The sequence below is a fragment of the Plecotus auritus genome, assembly GCF_963455305.1.
Source record: "Plecotus auritus genome assembly, chromosome: 5".
Taxonomy (NCBI): domain Eukaryota; kingdom Metazoa; phylum Chordata; class Mammalia; order Chiroptera; family Vespertilionidae; genus Plecotus; species Plecotus auritus.
Window position 1 is genome coordinate 177,524,836 of NC_137776.1, and position 15,882 is coordinate 177,540,717.

The following is a 15,882-nucleotide window of genomic DNA, read 5'->3' on the forward strand; positions in this document are numbered from 1 at the left end:
TTGGATATAGGGTGAGTCTCAGATGACTTTCAGGTTTCTGGCATGAGCAAGCGAATGGGTGCTAATGCGATTTGACAAGACCCTAGAATTAGAGAACAGTTTAGGACTGGCTTTTCAGTTTTGTTTTACTGGGCGGTCAGCAGTGAGGGTAGAAGACTGAGGTGGGGAGAAGGGTGACTGTTAAAATTAATTTAAGGTACCTGTGGGGCATCTAAAAGCATCTAATGACAGAGAGCTGAGGATCCAGGTCTGGTACCCAGGAGTCTGGACCAAAAGACACACTCTCGGGAACTATGGGTCTATAGATGATAGTAGAAACCAAGGTTTGACTGAGATCACATGAGGACCATTTAACTCCATGTTCCATAAATAATTTAAGATGACTTGCAAAAATGGATATAGTTAAAAGGATAAAAAATATAAATGTAAACTGAGGAAGTAAGGACAAGGGAAAAAATAAGAGGAGAAAAATTAAGTCAGGGAAAATAACAGCACACAAAAATGCATAATACCAAAAAATGCATATAAAATAATAGTTTAACAAGAAAGCTACATACAGCCAACAGAGCTAGAAGACAAATATGACCCTAAGGTTCTTGAGAGGCAACCCAAGGAAAACGCACAGCGAAGAGACGAGCCTCCAAACACCGCATCTGAATCTCTGTTCCCATCCAGTACGTGCTACCTTTGCAAACATTTATTAACAGTATAAACCTGACATTTTCCTTATGAAAGAAAACAAGGGTTCACCATTCTGTTTACTATCAAAATAGGCTTATATTTTAATGTGATAGGAATAAAATAATTCTAATATTTTTTCAGTCATTAAAACACAAATATATAACCATAAATGCTTTCTCTTCATTTACAGGACCTGGAATAAATTAAGAATATTAACAACAGTAACTTACATTTGCATGGGGTCTACAGTTTGAAAAGCATTTTTATTTATTGTACATTACTTCATTCACTCCTCATACTGTCTAGTGTGACGAGAAAGGCTGGTACAGACTTAATTTTACAGATTAGCAAATAAATTCAGAAAGGTTAAATTACTCATCCAAAATTACATGGCTAATAAGTAGCAAAATTTTGACTGTAACTCATTTTCTGACTCCATAGTTCACTCATTCATTTATTCACCCATCCATTCAAATATTTATTGAGCACCTCTCAGAAAATATTGCTTATTTTGTATTATTGCTGTGAAGATCAAATGAAAGAACGTGGGACTGTTAAAAAAGTGTAAAGCCTAGCTCTTTCCCATCTTGCAAGATGGCGGGTGAAAAGAAAACTGAGAAGCTAGATACTAAAGAGAAGAAGCCTGATACTAAGGAGAAGAAGCCGGATACTAAGGAGAAGAAACCTGAAGCCAAGAAGAAGGCTGATGCCGGCGGCAAGGTTAAGGCGCCTAAGAAGGGGAAGCCCCACTGCAGCCGAAACCCCGTCCTCATCAGAGGAATTGGCAGATATTCCCGGTCGGCTATGTATTCAAGAAAGGCCATGTACAAGAGGAAGTATTCGGCCCCTAAATCCAGGATTGAAAAGAAAAAGAAGGAGGAAGTTCTTGCTACTGTCACAAAACCAGTTGGTGGCGACAAGAATGGTGGTACCCGAGTGGTTAAACTCCGCAAAATGCCTAGATATTATCCTACTGAAGATGTGCCTCGAAAGCTGTTGAGCCATAGCAAGAAACCCTTCAGTCAGCATGTGAGGAGATTGCGGGCCAGCATCACTCCTGGGACCATTCTGATCATCCTCACTGGGCGCCACAGAGGCAAGAGGGTGGTTTTCCTGAAGCAGCTGAGCAGTGGCTTGCTACTTGTGACCGGACCTCTGTCCCTCAATCGAGTTCCTCTTCGTAGAACACACCAGAAATCTGTCATCGCCACCTCCACCAAAATTGATATCAGTGGTGTGAAAATCCCCAAACATCTCACTGATGCTTACTTCAAGAAGGAAGAAGCTGCGCAAGCCCAGACACCAGGAGGGAGAGATTTTCGACACAGAGAAAGAGAAATACGAGATTACAGAACAGCGCAAGGTTGACCAGAAAGCTGTGGACTCTCAAATTCTGCCAAAAATCAAAGCTGTTCCTCAGCTCCAGGGCTACCTCCGCTCTCTGTTCGCTCTCACCAATGGGCTTTATCCTCACAAACTGGTGTTCTGAATTTCTTATAAGAACCCGATTAAATAACTGATATGTTTCCTGTGGGGAAAAAAAAAAGTGTAAAGCCTATACAAATGTTGGCTATTTTCAAAGCATCATCATTAGATCCCCTTTATGTAGATATTAGCCCTTCTTATATTTTGGGGAAACCAAATATGACACGGCAATAGAAAAAATGCATGGAATTTGGTTGTGACACACTGGAAAATGCATATTTAGGAGGACAGGAGTGGGCTATGATGAAGCTAGGATAGGTAACGGATAGACCACGGAAGATCTCATCTGCCCTGCTAACGAGCTTGACTTCAGCTTGTGGTGATAAGAGCACACAGAAAGGTGTAAGAAGGGGAGTGCTGTGGTCTCAGTGGTGCATTTGAAAGACCCCTCAGATGACAGCATTAAATATGGATGTGAAAGAAAGCATAAAGGCCAGTTAGGAGGCTATCGTAATCAGCTAGGAAAAAGAAGGTGCCCGCCTAAGCTAATTGGAGGTGGCCGCTTAAATATATGCTAATTTTAATCTGCAACATTATGTTGTCTCTGGTCTCTACAGACCTTAGGGGAAACTGAGGCAGGCCACTAGGCCCTTTGAAAGAACAAGTTTTATACAACCTATAAAATCATACTATGGAAAACTGAAAAGCCAACAGAATCATCCTGGGACTTTGTTTCCACAATGGAATTACACAGTATAATTACTATTCTTATTAATCTACAGGGAGCCCACTTTAAAGTCATTAGTTCATTGTTTTTTTTTTTAATCTGAATGATTCTCAGTAATTAAAGCTTTTATCAGTTCCAGAATTCTCTATAGTGAAAGAACAGCTGACTTCTGATGCATTATGCTTTAAGCAAAAACTAACACTCATTAACAAGATTACCTGTTGTGATTAAATAAATACAAACTGTCTGCAAAGTTTGTAAATTAATATAACAGCATAGAAGTAAAACTTACCATTTAGCACAGACCTTATTGTCTTAACTCTTCAAGCCAGTCCCTCATTTCCAGTTTCCCATTTCCCCGTTGCATTGCCTAATAAACACCTATGCTTCACTTTCTGCTGCTTGAACTTACTCAATTGTATCTGCTCTGACTGCCTGAGCTGTTGCACAAAACAGCGACACAGGAAAGAAAGCCTGTGTCCTCTGCTTTACAGTGCTCAGCGAGGCACAATAGAGTTTCTAACCGTGCATCAAGTCATAAAAGTTGTACACATTATGAAATCTCAAGGCAGCTATTTTGTGGGAAACACATTAATTATATTTACAGAAAGCTCTTAACAAATCTTTAAAGGCTACAAATGATTTATGGAGCCTGAAAAGTCTAAAAAGGGCATCGGTGATAATACTAGAAAAGAGGAAAGAGTTTCATCTGGCCTTAAACTGCAAAGTTCATGTCTAATTTGACTGGTAAGAGTCAGACCACAGGCTCTTTATTAAACTTGGAAGGGATCTTCAAGGCAGGCCAGTCCAATGCCTATGCCACCACTTCACAGGTAAAAATCCCATGTAAACTTCTGACCAATGCTTTTGCAGCCTATTCTGCCATCTCAATTTATTTAAGAAAAATTCTCCTTCGAATATTCAAGTTTCAATTTGGCAGTTAATTTCAGTCTGCAGTTAAAAGGCACTAGCTGTCAGTCAGATCTCTCACCCAGTTCCCTCCTGAAAAGAAAAACTGACAGATCACAGGAGCTTTCTTTTGTAAACCAATTCTGGAACTTTCATGCTTCTTATTTGTTAGGTTAAAGGTTAAATTGCTGACCTGTGCCCTCCTGCTTAGCGGCCTTCCCCTTTTTCTGTAAAGCTTTATTTTGGGGCTGTATTTACATGGATTAGTCCCTTTTCACGCTAAGAAGGAATCTGTTCACAGCCAAAGCCTTAGTTCTGGTTGTACAAAAAGCAGCCACAATTATTCACCACCAGACAATGACCATATTGTGGATTTACAAAAAAACCACCCCAGCCATGGAAAGATCTGTTCTTGCTGCACAAAACAATGGAAGAAAAATCTTATCAAGCATTCAAGAGAAAGCAAACAAAGCAAGCCCACTGTGAACTTGATGAAGATGTCAAGCTCCTTTAAAATATATATATATAAATCAACAAAGAGGGGTTTTCTTGTAAAGTCTTGGGAGTGAGACTTTTTCTACTCTGAGTTTCCCTTTCTGGTTAAACACAGTCAGTAGCAGCAAGACATCGACAGGCAAGACCAGCAAATGCTGCCCTTTTCTAAGCACACTTACACTTTTTAAATGCACAATGCAAAGAGGCTTTCCTTTCCAAATACACCCAGTGCAAGTGCCAGGCAAATCATTTTCAAGCTAGTCTCTTACTACACAAGCTCTTTCGAAAAGGCAAGATTCTTGTCCCAATCTCGGAGGAATGAACATAGCCCACCTCCCCAAGCCCTAACTTACTAATTCCTTTAAAACTGAAAAACAGAAAAAGGAAAGAAAACACACAGGCCACTGGCTTTCATTAAATCATAGCTCCAACAGGATTTCTTCATCTGACAGCCATGAAGTATTGTACACACCCTGTTTCTTGTGGGTGGGTTTGAATGACAGTCCCAAGTCATAGAAACAAACTTTCACTGGGAATATTTAATGTAAGGTGAGGACTTCGCAGCTGCTACAAAAGCTAACTCCAGTCTAGGACACGGCTGTCTAATAAGACATGAGAGCAAAGACAAAGAATTTCTCCCACCAACTAATCTTTTAGGTGGATGGTTTCTATTCTCTTTAGGTTAAAATGACCTAAATCCACTATCAACAGAATACTCCTCATTGTAAAATAAGAAAGTAAAACTTAATCAGTGAGAGAAGCAGGCATCAAAAGCAACCTAAGACTCTCTCAAATATAACTAATTGTTTTAAAGAAATGGTACATAAATTCATCATAGAGCATAATACTAATATAACAGTATTTTTTAATCTCAGAAAATGCCTCAATTTAAGGCTTCTTACAAATTTTGGACTTAGACAACTATTTCTATCTGTAACAGTTCACTGTTGACACAGCCCTTCTCAGCCCTCTCTATTCCTCTACCTGCCTCTCCCTATCCCTCCCCATAACTCCAGCCAAAAAAAAAAAAGAGAGAGAGAGAGAAGGCAATAATAAAGACTTGTTCACAAAAAGTCCACAAACATGAGAGCAGTATTAATATATTTTATTTTTTAAAAGACTTAAGTTATATGTATAATAATAAGGAACTGGTTCATCAAACTGTACGAGTGTGATGGAACCTTCAAAATTGATTAGAATGCCTACGATAAACATTAAGGTCTTACTTTTTCTCACTTAAAACTGTACACCAAGTGCAACTACGTCAAATGGGAATATTCAAAACTTTAAAGTGAGACTGTAATGAAGGTTATTTTATTCCTTCTTTGTCAAACTTCCTGTAATATTTTATCTTTTGTAAAGTACTTTTTAGTGTGGTAATCAGTGCTATGAAAATGAGACAATTCTGGCCAATGGCCCTACTTACTTGACTGTGACAGCTACAGAAATCATTTCTATGCAAAGCCAATACATAGTGTAAGCAGTTTGCTTACTTTGAGTAAGGAAATTTATGATCCCCCAAGGAAATTAGGACAGCACTACAAGGACCAAAACACAAGTAGGAAGTACTTAAACTCCTCACCAACTTCTAGGAGGAACAAGATTAGGGCACAAGCTACACTCAGAGTCAATTCAAATGTAAATGTTCTGCTTCCTCTCAAACAAAGATAAACTCCCTCAGAGTTAATAGTTTCTCCCTAAGAGATTCATCTCTTTTTTCAACTTAGAGGTATGTTTTAGAGAAAAGGAAGAAACACATGGTGAGGCTTAGAGCAAAACCTTTTAAATTCTTTGTCATAAAAGCTGCAGAGTAAACTACATTTCCTTTACTAATCCTTCGAACACTTGTTAAACTTGAGTGCGCTGACAACTTTGCCACTGCAATCCCATTTTGGTTTCTAACAAGTTTTAAAAAAAATACTTTGGTTGTACTAAATTGCATTACCATCTTCCTTGAACACCAAGTGAGAATTTATGCTGCCTTCACAAACCACTGAAAAAGACCCTCCCTAGGGAGAAATAACTTCTGGCACATTGCATAGCAAAGCTAAAGTTACAAAAGCAGGCTAAAATATCTCTTTCACCACACATATATTTTCATTCTCATCCCCCTCCCTCCTTCCTCTCTCTTTCTCTCTTATACACACACACACGTACACACACACACAAACACATGCTATACACACACCCCAACATGCAAACACAAACATGTGCTATGCCCTCCATAGGAGGCTGAGTATGGGTATAGGAACTGTCTTAGAAGACCATCACTTTAAGCTCACACTCTGGAAAACTTTTAAATTAAGTATAAGAGTTTTTTAAAAAGCAGCTTTTCCATGTCTTTGTAAATACATGAACAAAACCCCACATTGTTTCATATATGTGTATGTGTATGTGTGTGTGTACAGAAAATCATTACCAAGCATTTCAAAGACTCTGAAGTCCTCCCAGCTATGAAAAATAACACAGGTGTTCTTTTGTGTCAGGAGGTTAAAAGAGTGAAAAACAATGATTTGATGTGACAGAAGAAAGAAAACTAACTAGACATGTTAACTATTTTATAGTTAGTATTTTTTTAACCTTCACAGCAACCCTAAAAGTTAAGCATTATCAAACTTGTATTTGCGAGTGACAAAACTCAAGAAAAAAAGACCAATAACTTCTCCAAGGTCACATGACTATTAATTGCAGACACATATTTCAGACCCAAGTCCAGAGCTAGCCACTCACCCACTGCTTCAGCTAGAGGAAAGGGTGGGGAATCAGCTTTTAGTGAAATAAATTCCCATGATGCCAGACCACCAGGCAGTTTCCCAGGGGTGGCAGAAAAAGCCTAAAATGCAAAAAATACAGGCTGCTGGGCCTGGGCTAAAAGCCTCATTGTACTCTGGGAAGTCTGATGGACACTTACTAAATGGAGAGGAAAAGGCATTCCTCGCCTCGTGAGACAAATGTGAGCACGCCTTCCTGTAAACTTTCATCCTGAACACATCTGCTCATAGAAAAGGCTAAAATATCTTCCAGAAAACTACTGGAGAGGAAACTGCATGATTACTTTTGCTTCTAACATAAATGCCCTCTCCTAGTTCTATGCAAGGATTTCCATCAAGAAATAAAATATAGCAAATTGAGCAGCCATTCAACCTGCTAGAAGTGAGATATTTATCAACAATAAAACTATAGAACTAATTAAAACATCAAGACTCACTGCAATCAGTTGGAATTGTGTCCACTCATTCATTTGTCTAACAAATAAGTACTGAATGCCTACCATGTGCCATGCACTGTTCTAGATGCTGGGGACATATCAGTGAACTAAGCAAACAAAGATCTCTGCCCTTGTGGAACTAAGCATGATCCCCTAAAGCTGATCATCATCTTGCTAAAAGACCCATTTTTAATTAATAAATAGAAAAATAAACCCTTCTGTCTAGAATGAACCCCCACCCCAGCATCTATCATAAGATAGATGTAAGAAATATGGCTGAATGGATAAAGTGTAAAAGAAAAATATGTTTCTAAACAAAAAATGGAAAATGTAGCAGGGTCAGCCCTAAATCTCAACTAAAATTGGGTCTAGACTTGAGCTTTTATCCTGCAGCAGGGCCACAGAAACCCAAATAAAACCTGAGTCAACTCAATCTCCACCCAGCAAACACAAGAGAAAATAGGTCAGCTTGTTCCAGGGTCCACCCCAGGGACTAAGAACTTTTAAAAAACCTAAACTGGATTTACTGGGGCTGCTGGAGGCAAGAAAAAAACCTAGTCAAGCCTTGCAAAGGCCGTGGGCCTAGAATTGCCTTAGATCCTTTCCCAACGCCCTGCTATCAAGTGTAAGATGAAAAACACCCACAATAGGAACAATGACATTTCCCCAGTGCAAATCTCTGGTGATCCTCAACTTCTAGTTTGAAGGATCAAAATAAGTAAATCCAACTTTTTTTTTTCTTTAATGACAGTTTAAACTGAGAGGTACTCTGTGCCATTCCTGTGCTTAATTCTTTAATATTTTTTTCTCAGTTAATCTTTACAATACTAACTCGTACTTACATCACTCCCATTACACAGGGATATAAGTTATAAGCGGTAGAGTTGGAATTTGAACCCAGATGGCCTGATTCTAGAAACCTTAATTAGATTTTGCTAATTATATTTTTAGTTTTGGGGGAAAGAGGGACTTTTATTAACAAAATATTTATTAGTAAGAAAAGAAAACAAATTAAATATTTTGCTTAGCTGATTTCCTACTTCATTGAGAGTCATGAAGAAAATATTTTTCATTTCAATCTTTGTAAGTAATCTTTCCCAAATACTTTTGTCAATTTTCCTTCCATAGTAAATACAACCTAACAAACTAATGGAATGCTTTCCTTTTGATGTTCTAGAAGCCAATTCCATCATTCTGAGTATCAGTGATGATTACCGCTGAGGACAGAAAACTGAGCTAAATATGCACTAAGTATAGACCATATTCCAGAAATGGGTTGTTTTAATAAATATCTGACACAAACTTATTTTATTGGAATCTGGCTCTTCTCACAAGTAGTTTAAATAAGAAAAATTCTGATAACTGAGAATTAATCATTGGGTTCTTATTTAAGTTTTACTGTAACATAAGTGAAGGAAAAAAAATACAGGTTGATCATCTGAAATTATTCATGTGTCCAAAATGTATTTTTCTTGAAGACATTCAGAATTAATCAGACATTTTCAAAAGGAGAAAATTAGTCATTCAGTTTTCTTTTCATCAAGTTTCATATCTTTTTGAAAAAAATATTTTTTATTGATTTCCAAGAGGAAGGGAGAGGGAGAGATAGAAACATCAATAATGAGAGAGTATAGCACAGAGAGGTCCAATGTATACTTTATCAAGTGTTCCCCAATGGCTACACCTTATATAATTCTAGTAAAATATCCAATCCAGCCAATTGACCTTGGTGCATGTGTGCATATAGTTCCATGCCATTTTATCACATGTATAGATTTGTGTAACCACAAGATTCAGAACTGTTACATCACTTCAAAAGTTCCCCCTTTATAGTCACACCCACCTCTTTCTCTTCCACTATCTTTAAGCTCTGGCAACTACTAATCTGCTCCCCAACTCTATTATTTTGTCATTTTGAGAATGTTTTATAACATGCAATTTGTGACCTTTTGAGAATGGCTTTTTTTTCCACTCAGAATAATGCCCTTGAGAGCCATCCAAGCTTTTGCATGTATCAATAGTTCATTCCATTTTTACAGCTTAGTAGTATTCCATGGTATGAGTGTACCAGTGTTTATTTAATCATTCACCTTGAGAGAGACATTTTGGTTGTTTTCAATTCTGGCAATTACAAATAAAGCTGTTATGAACAATTGTGCACATAAAAAAAAATGAGAGAGAATCATTGATCAGCTGCCTCCTGCATGCCCCATACTGAGGATCGAGCCCGCAACCCGAGCATGTGCCCTGAATTGGGAATTGACCTGCGACCTCCTGGTTTATAGGGCGACGCTCAACCACTGAGCCATTCTGGCCGGGCAGAAAGTTTCATATCCTCATCTCGCTATTATTCTAGTATTTGAATCCTTTCAAAAAGGAATTTAAATTAATTCTATATCAGAAAGAAGATTCAATCTCTTAACAAAATCACAATTGCAGGAAGTTTTATTGTTTGGTTTTGGTTTGAAGGTGTTTTGTTTGTTTGTTTGTTTGTTTGTTTGTTTTTCACTAAAAGATGATGTTGAATTAAGTCACCACAAGAAGGTCAAATTTGTACCAGTTTCAGTATTAGGTATTTTAATACAGATTGTCTCTAATTTGCAAAACAATCTTCCAAGTAGATATAAGTCCCACTTAAATACTAGATAAACTAGAATTCAGTTTAAATACTTTCCCAAGGTCAAACAATTAGTGAGTGGCAGAAGAAAACTGATGTCAAACCCTATAGTCTTTCCATTACATTGTTTTTACTACTAATTATCTATGAAGATAATTATATTGTAACAATCTAGACAACAATTCACCTCCATCTATTTTCTATTCAAATAAGGCTATATGATAACATAAAATTCTAATGCCTAAGAACACATTAAAGGTAAGAAAACTCTTTAAATCAAACAATTTATTAAAGTTTTCTGCTAGGCAAAGCAAGCTCACGGTGACATCTTCAGTAGAGCTTTCTTTTTCTAATGAAAGCCTTTGAGCGGACCGCGTGTTTTCAATGCAGTATAAAGCAGGGAATGCAAAATGTGTTGTGACTAATACCAAAAGAAGTTCAAAAGCTAGAATACAATTTCTTAAAAGTTTAACAAAAATAAGTCTCCTAAGCATTTAAAGCAGAAGTCTAGTTTCTATTTTATAGATCTTGCACTCCACTTCCCATGGAGTCTAGCAAGTGCTGAACCTAAACTGAGTGCTCAAAGAATAAAGAACTCTAACAAGTAGATGTATGATAATAAGACCTCAGTCATGTAGAATCCTGGGGAAATCAAGCTTATATGGCAGTTTTTGAGAAAGCTGAAAACCTACATTTTTTTAAGTATTGAAACTTAATCATTTTGGCTATAAATCTTTCCAAACTAGATTATATGTCTCAGTGCTTTTCTGAAAAATATTTTGAATAAAATATTGTCCTAATGGCTGCAACAGACATCTGTTTTGGCTGTCTAACATCCATTCTTCCTTATTCTGATGACAGCATCAAATTTTCCTCTGAGGAACTATCCTGCCCATGCTCAGGCTATAGAATCCAGATGGCATTAAACAGGCCCCCACACACATCCTCCCTCATCCCCCAATCAACAGCTCAGAATCACCCAACTCAGAACCAGGATGACTGGTTCATAGATTGGCCTATAATCCCAATTCAGCCTAGTACAATCACCTTTGGGACTATGATTCAAAATAATGTAAGACACTCTTTTTCCACTTGGGTAACTAAAGTGATCTTACCTAATAATAGACAAACATGTAAATTGACCATAACTCCGCTATGCCCACAGCCAATCAGAGTGAGTATGCAAATTAACCCAACAAAGCTGGTGGTTAATTTGCATACACAGGTGGGTCGGGCAGCGCCATGGCCTGCTCCTGGGGGTCCGGGTCCTGCGGGCAGCGCCAGATGCCGCCCACAAGGTACCAGTCCATCCGAGCCTGGGGAGGCAGGGTGGGCAGCGCCAGACGCCACCCGAGGGGTCTGGGTCCATCACAGGCCCGGGGAGGGGCAGCAGGCCTGCCTAGCCACTTCCGTGGGGCCCTGGGAACATTGCAGGCATGGGGTTGCTGAGACCCAGACCCGGCCTCTGGCCACAGATTCACAGCTTCGCAGAGAGAGAGAGGTTCTGCAGTGGCCCCAAGACACCGGTGGGCCCGGCCAGGGATCAAGGGGCATGGAAGGATGCCTGGGTGGAGGGGCAAGGACCCGCAGCCCTCAGGAGGGGGTTGAGGGGCGGTACCACCTCAGTGGAGGGGTGCCAGACTGACTGCCAACCGGCCTCGCCCAGGCGGCTTTCGCACATCAGAGGCAGCAACTCCTGCTCCCACCTTGACCCAAAAGCAAGCCCAAGCCGCCCTGCCCCACAGCAGAGCATGCCATGCCGGTGAGTGGGGAACCTACCACCTGCTCCGGAGAAGGGAGTGCAGTGAAGAATGGGGGCGGGGACCGGGGAGAGGAAAGAATGTGGAGCGTCTGCAATGAAGAGGTGCTTGAGAAAGAGGCTCGGAAGGTTTGTTCTGTTTGCCTGGCGGCTGCCCCTTAGGAAGGGCAGAGAGCATGGCTCTGAGGGCTCCCTGTGCGCTGAGTCAAGTTCCACAGCCAAATGGAATTGGCCTCAGTTTCCTGGTCTATAAAATGGATTAAGCATGTCCCAGTGCCTTCACTGAGCTTTGATGGCCAATTGAGATACTATATAAGGAAAATGAGGGAAGAAGTGAGAAAGAAAAGGAAAGGCGAACAACACAAAAGAAAGACTGGAAGGAACCTGTAAACCCATTGTCACTTAAATAGGGAATATAGTCAATAGTGTTGTAATGATGGTATGATGCCAGGTGGGGTACTGGAAATATCAGGGAACACTTTGTAAAGTATTAGATTGCCTAACCACTATTCTGTAACTAATATAAAACCTGAAACCGATACAAAATAATATTGAATGTAAAAAATGAAAATTGGAGTGAAATTTTTATAAATTTCAAAGTTTAAATAAAGGCTGTAAAGGAAGGAAGGGGGAGAATAAAAATAGTGTTTTTCATTTTACCACTTTATTATCTTTTAGTACATGAAAAAGACAGTTGTCTTTATATGGTGCTTTTATACTTTTCTAAGTCATTATCTCATTTTAATTTCAGGGCAACTTAAAGACAAGGTAAGTATTCCCTCCATTATTCAAAGAAAGGAAATCTTGGTGTCTGGTCCCAATGATTCAATCATCAAGACCTTATTGTAAAGCAGGGTTAGTAAAATTTTCTGTGAAGGGTCATATCTATACTAATAAAAGCCTTGGGGGTGATCAGGCCAGCAGGGGAAGGTAGTTGGGGGCAATCAGGCCGGCAGAGGAGCAGTTAGGTGTCAATCAGGCCAGCAAGGGAGCAGTTAGGGGCAATCAGGCAGGCAGGTGAGCAGTTAGGAGCCAGTGGTCCCAGATTGGAGAGGGTGCAGGCTGGGCTGAGGGAAACCCTCCCCAGTGCACAAATTTCATGCACCAGGCCTCTAGTAGAATATAAGTTTGGATTTCCCAATAGTCATCCCTTTGCCATTGTATAAGGAGCACTAGTCCCAAAATGAACCCAACACAGAAGACAGAAAGAGATGACAAATCTCTGAAAATATAAGTACTAGTAGAACACCTAGATCCAGCAAAACCCAAAGCCAAGTTTATCATTGCATTTCTCAATATTGAGAGACAATAAATTTCCTTTTTTTTTTTTTTCTCAAGCCAGATTTCACTGGGCTCTGCCACTTATAGCAAAAAGAATCCTGATGAATACAATGACTTAATGTCATCAACATGATCAGTAACTATGCTGAGCAATATAATACAGAAAAATCCTCAGGGCAAACCATAGCCCCCGTAGGGCATAAGCTAAGGGCTTTCCCATGAATAAAGGATTTAAGTTTGAATGCGTGGATTCTGAAAAATCTACTTTGGCTAGTTAATTTTAATTCCCACTTTTGAACTGTGTTAGCTTGAGAATAATTGTGGAGTTCTACACAGATATGAACTCTTGCCTTACACAAAAATAATATTATAATTTAAAATAACATCTACTTTCATACATAGATCTAACAAAAATAAATGCAAGAACTATACGAGATATTCCCTAAAACAAAAATCAAAGAATAAATAAATGGAGAAAGATCCCCATGTTCATAGGTAAGAAGACTCAATATATTCAATATGTCAGTTCTTCACAACTATATAAATTAAATGCAATTACAATAAAAACATGAGCAAGTTATTTTGTGGATACTGACAAACTGCTTCTGAAGTTTATATGGAAATGCAAAAAACCCATAATAATCAACACAATATTGAAAGAGAAGAACAATATCAGAAGACTGACATTAACCAACTTCAAGAATTACCATGAAGCTACAGAAACCAACACGAGATAGTATAGGGCAGTGGTCGGCAAACCGCGACTCGCGAGCCGCATGTGGCTCGCAAGCCACGGTTTGCCGCTCTGTTGACTAATGAGTTTGCCGACCACTGTCATATACTACCCTTTACCTCTTTGCACACAATTGCCTAATCCTCACAGCTTCCAACTACATGGTAACATTTAGTCTAGTAGGTGAAAGAATAGGCAATGGATCAAAAGAAAGCGAGATAAACCCATATATAGTCAAGTGACCTTTGCCAAATGAGCAATGGCAATACAATGGAGCAAAGATAGTCTTTTCAACAAATAGAACTGGAACAACTGGACATGCAAAAACCTGAATCAGACATAGGCCTGATTTAAAAACAGGCCAAACACCTCAATAGATACCTCACCAAACAGATGGAAAATAAGCATATGAAAAGATGCTCCACATCATATGTCATCAGGGAAATGCAAATTAAAACAATCAGATACCATTGCACAACTATTAGAATGGCCAAAATCCAAAACACTGACAATACCAAATGCTGGTGAACATGTGGAGCAATAGGAACTCTCATGCATTGCTGGAGGAAATGCAAAATGGTACAGCCGTTTGTCAGTTTCTTATAAAACTAAATGTACTTAGCATAATATCCAACAACCATGCTCCTTGGTATTCACCTGAGGAGTTGAAAACTTATGTCCACACAAAAACCTGCACACAGATGTTTATAGCAGCTCTATTCATAATTGCCAAAATTGGAAGCAACCAAGATGTCCTTCAGTAGGTGAATAAACTATGGCACATCCAGGAAATGGAATATATTTAGTGCCAAAAAGAAATCCATGAAGAGATACAGAAGAGCCTTAAATGCATATTGCTAGGTGAAATAAGCCAGCTGAAAAAGCTGCATACTGTATGATTCCACCTATATGATATTATAGAAAAGGCAAAACTATGGAGGCTGTAAAGAGGTCAGTGGTGCCCTAGCCAGTTTGTCTCAGTGGATAGAGCATCAGCCTGGAAACTGAAGGGTCTCGGGTTCGATTCTGGTCAAGGTCACATAACTCAGTTGCAGGCTCCTCCCCAGCCTGGGCCCTGGTCAGGACGTGTGCAGGAGACAACCAATCGAAGTGTTTCTCTCACATAGGTATTTTTCTGTCTTTCCCTCTCTCTTCCACTCTTTCTAAAATCAATGGAAAAATATCCTCAGGTGAGGATTAAAAATTTTTTTGAAGATTTAAAAAAAAAGATCAGTGGTTGTCAGAGGATAATGGGAGGGGGGGATGAATGGGTAGAGCACAGAGGATTTTTAGAGCAGTGACACTACTCTGTATGATACTATAATGATGAATACATTTATCTAAACCCATAGAATATAAAACACCAAGAGTAAACTGTGACATAAATAATGGACTTTGGGTGATTATGATATGTCAATGTAGATTCATCAATTGTAACAAATGTACTATTCTGGTGGGGGATGTTGATAATGGCGGAGGTTGTGCATGTGTGGGGTAGGCAGTATATGGGAAATCTCTATATCTTCCTCTCAATTTTACTGTGAATCTAAAACTTCTCTAAAAAAATTAAATATTTTAAAACAAATGATAAATAACAACAGCTCCCACTTACTAAAAACTTTCCATGTCCCATGTACTATGCATTCCCCTTGAATCCTTTCAACTAAATGAAGTAGTTACTATTAGGGCTCCCATTTTATAGTTAAGAAAATGAGATTCTGAGATTGGCATTTTGAGGGAATACATTTTTTCAATCAACAAACTTGCTGCTCACATTGATTTTATCGTTTAGTAGATTAATAGTCCACCAAGAGGGCCAACAGCCTAGCACTGAGCCACAAACAGAGCAAGAACCACACTGTCATGAATTACCAAAACTTTTGAGACTCTCCTATATTGTAATTTATACCCAGACAGCCCTTAAACTTCATACTGTAGAAACGGGAAGAAGAGTTTGCTGTGATTTATTATATTACTATTGAAAAGGAATAAGACTATAAATTCAGTTACTACCTCTAAGAATATTTTAATCTGAAGTAAAACAACT

The 15,882-nt window shown here is 38.9% G+C and overlaps 1 protein-coding gene and 1 pseudogene across 3 annotated transcripts in view; one reads left to right on the plus strand and one right to left on the minus strand.

Annotated features, from left to right (window-relative positions):
- Positions 1-15,882, minus strand: part of DENND1A (DENN domain containing 1A) — a 479,039-nt gene that overhangs the window by 415,175 nt on the left and 47,982 nt on the right. The gene's annotated exons all lie outside the window — the stretch shown is intronic.
- Positions 1,276-2,202, plus strand: LOC308248576 (large ribosomal subunit protein eL6-like; annotated as a pseudogene). The gene has a single exon. The product of its transcript is annotated as a large ribosomal subunit protein eL6-like (transcript).